Here is a 6,892-nt window from a genome sequence, read left to right on the forward strand (position 1 = left end):
AAAAAAGTTTCATCATAGTTTATACCATGATTTTTCGAAACCTTTTGCCACTAGTCGCACCTTATAGGTCTGTACTTTACCATCCAAGTCAGTTTTCTTCTTGAAAACCCACTTGCACCCTATAGGTTTTACCCCTTCGAGTGGATCAACTAAAGTCAATACTTTATTTAGTTAGATATAATTAATGATATCAGAAGATAAACTATCAGGACTTAATATCAGAACTTATTGAAGGTGACGTCATCATCACTTGTATATTAGTACTTGATGATCAACAGTTGATGTCATCAGGACTTAGTCACTTCAGTAGATATTCAAGAAGGAAAATGATTGCAGAATTCAAGGTGGTAAAGGACTTTATATTAGAAGAAATAGAATAAGATTCCTAATTGATTGTGTAACTGTGCATTATATAAGCACAAATTAGGTTTACTCTATATGAGATAAAGAATTGTAATATCTTTCAAGATAACCTAGAAGCTCTCAAGGATAATTGTTCATCCTTTGAGAGAGTACTTGTGTAATAGTTTTTATCCGATTAATATAAAAACTGTTGATTCTGTTAAAGATTTATCAAATTATTTGCATAAACTGTATTCACCTCCCCTCTACAGTTGATTACGGACATAACAGTTGGTATCGGAGCTTGTTGTTGACATTCAAACAATTTAAGATCTGAAAATCAATCTTTAATGGTAGACAAAGAAGCACCACATAATCTACCACCACCCCAGCCACTTCACAGATTAGCAGTAATATGAGTAGGTATGAAGCCATCAAGGTTCCAATCGTGAAGATAGATGAATATCCAATCCGGAAAGTTAGGAGGGCCATGTGCTTGGAAGCAACAGATCCTGAATACCTGAGTAGGATTTATGATGGTCCTCATAGACCAATGAAGGTAGCTTCTGCTGTTGCAGGAGAAGCAGAAAAGATGGTTGATAAAGACAAGAATGACTATACTCCCGAAGATCTTTCATCTATTATGAAGGATGCAAAAGTCAGACATATCTTGCATAACAGTCTTGATAGTGTTATGTCCGATAAGGCAATTGGATGTAAAACAACAAAGGAAATTTGGGATCCTTTAAAAGTAAAGTGTCAAGGTACAACTGCTATCAAGAAGAACATGAGAATGATACTTACTCAAGAATATGAGCACTTTGACTCAAGAGATAATGAGTCCTTAACTGAGATCTATGACAGATTTCAAAAGCTATTGAATGACTTGTCTCTTGTCAACAAAGAATATGATTTAGAGGACTGAAACTTGAAGTTTCTACTTGCACTCCCTGAAAAGTGGGACTTTAAGGTCACATCAATAAGGGATAACTATGAACTTGATGAAACACCTCTAGATGAGATCTCTGGCATATTAAAAACTCATGAACTAGAGATGGAGCAAAGAAGAAAGAGAAAAGGATCCAAGACTAGACCAGTTGCACTTAAAGTTGAAGAGAAGCCATGAGAGAAAGCTAGGAGAAAAGGTTACTCCAAAGGAAAAGCTATGATTGCAAAGTCTGATACCGAGTCATCAAACTCTGATGATGAATTAGATACTGATAGTGATCATGACAACAATAAAGACATGGAACAAATGGCTGCTCTATTGGTTAAAAGCTTCAAAAAGATGGTCTACAAGAACTTCAAGAAAGGGAAAAGGTTTTCCAGAAAGGGTTCTAGTTCCTCAAACTCTAATAAGGGGAATGGCAAAAGAAATACTGATTGGAATGAATGAAAGTCAGAAAAGATTGACAAGTCAAAGGAAAGATGCTATAACTGTTATGGAATTGGGCACTTTACAACTGACTGTAGAAAACCAAAAGCTGAAAAGAAACAAGCCTTGATCACAAAGAAGAAAAATTGAGATGATTCATCAGATTCAGATGATGGTGTTAACTATGCTCTCATGGAAAATATTGATATTGTGGCTGACACTGCTGAATTAAAGGTACCTCAAACCACCCTTGCTTTTTATACTGATGATATCCATGAATTAAGACTGTTTCTTAAATATTTGCATGTTAGTTATAGGGATCAAACCTTAGAGAATAATAGAATCAAGAGTGAAACTCCGAGTTAAAGAAAATGAATGATCACCTAGAAATTGAGTTGCTTTCCATGTTAAAAATTCAAAAAGAAAGAGATAATGTTGTTTATGTTAAAGAAAAACTGTTAGAAAAGCATGCTTATCTAGAAAATGAGTTAGCTAATGAAAGAGAGGTTATTAAGATTTGGATTAACTCAGGAAAAACTAATCAGGAAATTTTAGAAAATGGCTGTTGGGGATCATAATTAGGATATGCTAAAAGATCTAATTGTTAATAAAAAATGGAAAGGAAACTGAGACAACTAAACCAGTAAATACTGATATCAAGGGAAAACTGAACAAAGTTCAGTTGAAGCCCATTAAGTTTAATTCAAGTGCTGATACTGGTAAGTTAATTTATGAAGCAGGTTCAACCTCAACACATAGTCAAACTTAAGTAATGATAAGAGTGAACAAGTCCACTCAAGATCAGTAAATATTGGTTTAATGACTTAGAAACAGCTTAAGCAAAAGTAGAAGGATGTACACATGAAAGACAGGGAGAAAAAGCCTAGGAAAAACAGAAATGGTAAAGTAGGTGTTAATAAGAGTGGTAATTATGTAACTGCTCCTAATGCACCTAGAAAGACATGCTTGAACTGTGGTAGTACTAATCATCTTGCTAATTCTTGCAGGAAGAATAAAGAGATAAATACTGTTCCCCCAAAATCAGAGTTTAAGAATAAAATAGTTAGATATAAACCACAGAGTCCTTATTTTCATTGTGGTAGTGTGTGGCACTCTATTCATACATGTAAAGAGTATCACATTATATATTATGATTATTATGAACCGGAACCCTATTTAAATAAAGCAAAATCTGTTTCTGCATGTGTAAATAATGATAATAAGGATGTTAACATAAACTCTGAAATGAAGTCTTTTGCTGTATATGTTAACAAACTTAAAAAGGCCAAAGGATCCAAGCAAGTCTCGGTCCTTAAAAAATAACTGATTTTAAATACTGATTACAGGGTAACAGGAGAAATTCTCTAGTTCTGGACAATGGATGCTCATGACATATGACTGGTTATAAATCCCTGCTATCAGAGTTTAAGGAGAAAGTTGGCCCAAGTGTTTCTTATGGAGATGGCAACTTAGGAAAAATCTTGGGATATGGAAAAATCAAAATTGGGAATGTCATCATTGAAGATGTAGCTCTGGTTACAGGACTCAAGCATAATTTGATCAGTGTGAGTCAGATCTGTGACAGAGGTTACCATATGAATTTCTATGAAGAATATTGTGAAATTGTCATTAAGTCTAATGGCAAGATTGTGATGACTAGAGTAAGACATGGTAGTTTATATGAAGCAAGGGTCTCCATAAATACTGATAGATCAGAAGTTTGTTTGCTTAGTAGAGCATCTGTGGAAGACAGCTGGAACTGGCATAAAAGACTTTCTCACCTCAATTTCAACAACGTAAATGAACTTATGAGAAAAGATTTTGTAAGAGGATTGCCCTATGTAGTATTTACTCCTGATGGCTTATGTGATTCATGTTAGAAAGCCAAGCAAAGAAAAACATCTTTCAAGAGTAAATCTGAATCCTCTATTCTTGAACCATATCATCTACTTCATATTGATCTCTTTGGTCCAGTCAATGTTATGTCAATTTCCAAGAAGAGGTATGCACTTGTAATTGTTGATGAATGTACAAGATACACATGGGTGTACTTTCTGCACATCAAGAATGAATCTCAATCCCTTCTCCTTGATTATGTGAGAAAATTGGAAAAAGGATCAACACACAAAGTAAAGATAATCATAAGTGATAATGGAACTGAATTCAAGAACAATTCTATGGGAGAGTTCTGTAAATTTAAGGGGATAAAACAAGAATTTTATGCTCCTGGAACTCCACAACAAAATGGAGTTGTTAAAAGAAAGAATAGAACTCTCATAGAAGCTGCAAGAACCATGCTAGAGGAAGCAATATTGCCTATCTATTTTTGGGCTGAGGCTATGCAAACTGCTTGCTTCACACAGAATGCAACTTTGATCAACAAGCATGGTAAAATACCATTTGAGATGGTGAAGGGAAAAAAGCCAAATTTGAAGTACTTTCACATTTTTGGTTGCAAATATTTTGTTCTCAAAACTAATCCAGAACAACTTACTAAATTTGATCTAAAAGCTGATGAAGGCATTTTTGTTAGTTATCCACTTTCAACAAAAGCAATCAGAGTTTACAATCTGAGAACAAGGACAGTCATGGAATCCATTCATGTATCTTTTGATGACAAGAATATTACAAGTCTGGAAGATTGTTTAGTGGCATTTATGTCCACTTATAATGCTCTATAAAGGTTTGGATTGGTGTTTTATACTAAAGTTATTTGTGTTTTTGATGTGTTTTGTAGTGTTTTTGCATTTTAGGCATATAGCAGGGATCAAGGTGATTTAGCATCGCTTTGATGCTAAAATGCTAAAATGGTGTTAGGAAGGAGTTGTGAAGATCGCTCATGCAAAAGCCATTAAGAATCAGCAAATAAAGATGGCAATTTCAGTTTTCCAGAATGACGGTGCGCCCGCGCTGTGCTAGCGCGTGGCCGCGCCAGAGAAGCAGAATGTCAGCGCGCCTGCGCTGGTGAAGCGTGCGGCCACGCCAGGTCGGGATTCCAGATTCCTGTTTCAATTAGAAGAATATTTTTCTGGACTTCTGGATTAATTGGGCTGCTATATAAGGACAACTAAAAGACATTTTTCATAATGGAGCTTAAGAAGAAGACAGCAAGAAGACCTATAGCAATTCAACCAAGGCGAAGATGATTTAGTTTATTCTTGTGATTCTTTCTTCTAAGTTGTAATCTTGGATGCTCGTTTCTTGTTTTATTGAACCTAATACTCTTGTTTAATGTACTTGGTTTATTATTCATTTTATAAAGACCTAGTTAATTTTACCATGCTTTCATCAGAACCTACAGTGATGATGAGTTCAGTTATGGGCTAATCGTTATCGTGGGGTTCTAACGGATTTACTTATGGATTTCTCTAGGTAATTGTTTCGATACCATAGTGTGTGGTGATTGTATGATATCCTAGTTTTGGTTGTGCTTATTCGTCTTATGAGCGTCGCAAACTTATAAGATAGCGTGTTAATCTCTAATGAAGCGACAATGAATTTAGAGGTTTAGAACTTGCCATGCTAGCATAGGTTCATGTAGTTGATATGCATGATTCGTAGGTAATTTTAACCATCTTACTTTCCCTATGTAATCACGATAGATAACTTGCACATTAAACCGTTATATTGTCAAATTCTATAAATATATAGGGTCTCAATATAATTGGTGTATTCAACTTCTATCTCTTTTATGGATGTCTGGTAGTAGGGTATTCGTGCAAAGAAAGTTGGCATTTACTAGTTTCGTGTTATCTGATTAGTGTCATCACAATTGCATGCTAAGGTTAAGAACAAAAAAGCTATTGAAAGAAGTAGTAATGAAGTTAGAATCCCATGTTTGTGTTATATACGTAAATCAATCTTTTAATCTCTTAGTTAAAATTCTTTAGCATAATCTCTTAGTTAATCTTAGTTATAAACAAAACCAATTTGTTATCATCTTAGCATTGAATAATAACCATACCATTGTTGCATAAGTACATTGATTGAAATTAACCTAAAAGAGTCTTTATAGGAATGAACTAGAACTAATTCTATATTACTTGAGAACGCGTATACTTGCGTGAATATTAGCGTGTGTTTTCATCCTAACAAGTTTTTGGTGCCGCTGCCGGGGACTCATGGTTATTTTTAATTTATTTTCTTGACATTAGTGTTCGTTAAAGTTCATTGACTAAGATATTTTACTTGTTTGTTTGTTGCTTTTTCAGGTAGTATAGAGAGTGTGTATGCTAACGTGTTCTCAACTTCGAAAGAGAACACTGGAAAAAGAAGATGAGGAAGTAGTAGTAGAAGAACTACTTGTAGAGGAGAAAGTTAAAGAAGAAATCTTAGTTGAGAAAGAAGAAGAAGCTCTTATTGTAATGGGCGAACCAGAAGTGAATACAAAGTCTTTGATGGACTATTCTCAGCCTAAGATCAATGATATTCAGTCTCGCATTGTCAGACCAGCCATCGCAGCTAACACTTTTGAAATCAAAGCTAGCACGATTCAGATGGTTCAGAACTCAGTTCAATTTGGGGGTTCTCCGACAGAAGACCCCAATATGCATATTAGGGATTTCATCGAGATCTACGATACTTTCTAATTCAACAATGTGTCTGAAGATGCTGTCAAGCTAAGGCTTTTCCCATTCTCTCTGAGGTATAAAACTAAGTGTTGGTTGCATTCTCTACCACCAGGCTCTATCACCAAATTGGAAGATTTTGCTCAAAAGTTTCTTACAAAGTTCTTTCCTATGGCGAAGACAACTGCAATCAGGAATGCTCTTACTCAATTTGCACAGCAATCCAGAGAGTCTTTGTGTGAGGCTTGGGAGCTATATAAGGAGATGCTTTGAAAGTGTCCTCACCATGGGATGCCTGACTGAATTATCATTAACTGTTTCTACTACGGGTTGTGTGTAACTTCTAGACCCATGCTTGATGCAGCATCAGGTGGAGTCTTATGGGCTAAGAGCTACGATGAAGCTTATGAGTTGATTGTACTGATGGCTTCTAATAAATACCAGAACCCAACTCAGAGACTACCTCAGGGCAAGGTAGCAGGAATTATGGAGTTGGATGTAATGAAAGGTATACCTTCTGAGAGAGTATACCTTTCATAAACTTTGCATAACTAGGCATTTTTTCAAGAGCTTCAGCGAAAGGTATATTAATGTGAAGTTTTTTGAA

General features: G+C 35.3%; 1 non-coding gene across 1 annotated transcript; it reads right to left on the bottom strand.

Annotated features, from left to right (window-relative positions):
- Positions 1-6,471: 6,471 nt before the first annotated feature.
- On the bottom strand, positions 6,472-6,578 carry LOC141687631 (small nucleolar RNA R71). Its single transcript, XR_012561121.1, has one exon. It is a non-coding gene; the product is annotated as a small nucleolar RNA R71 (small nucleolar RNA).
- Between the last annotated feature and the right edge of the window lie 314 nt (positions 6,579-6,892).

This window comes from Apium graveolens, chromosome 9 (assembly GCF_009905375.1).
Source record: "Apium graveolens cultivar Ventura chromosome 9, ASM990537v1, whole genome shotgun sequence".
Taxonomy (NCBI): Eukaryota; Viridiplantae; Streptophyta; class Magnoliopsida; order Apiales; family Apiaceae; genus Apium; species Apium graveolens.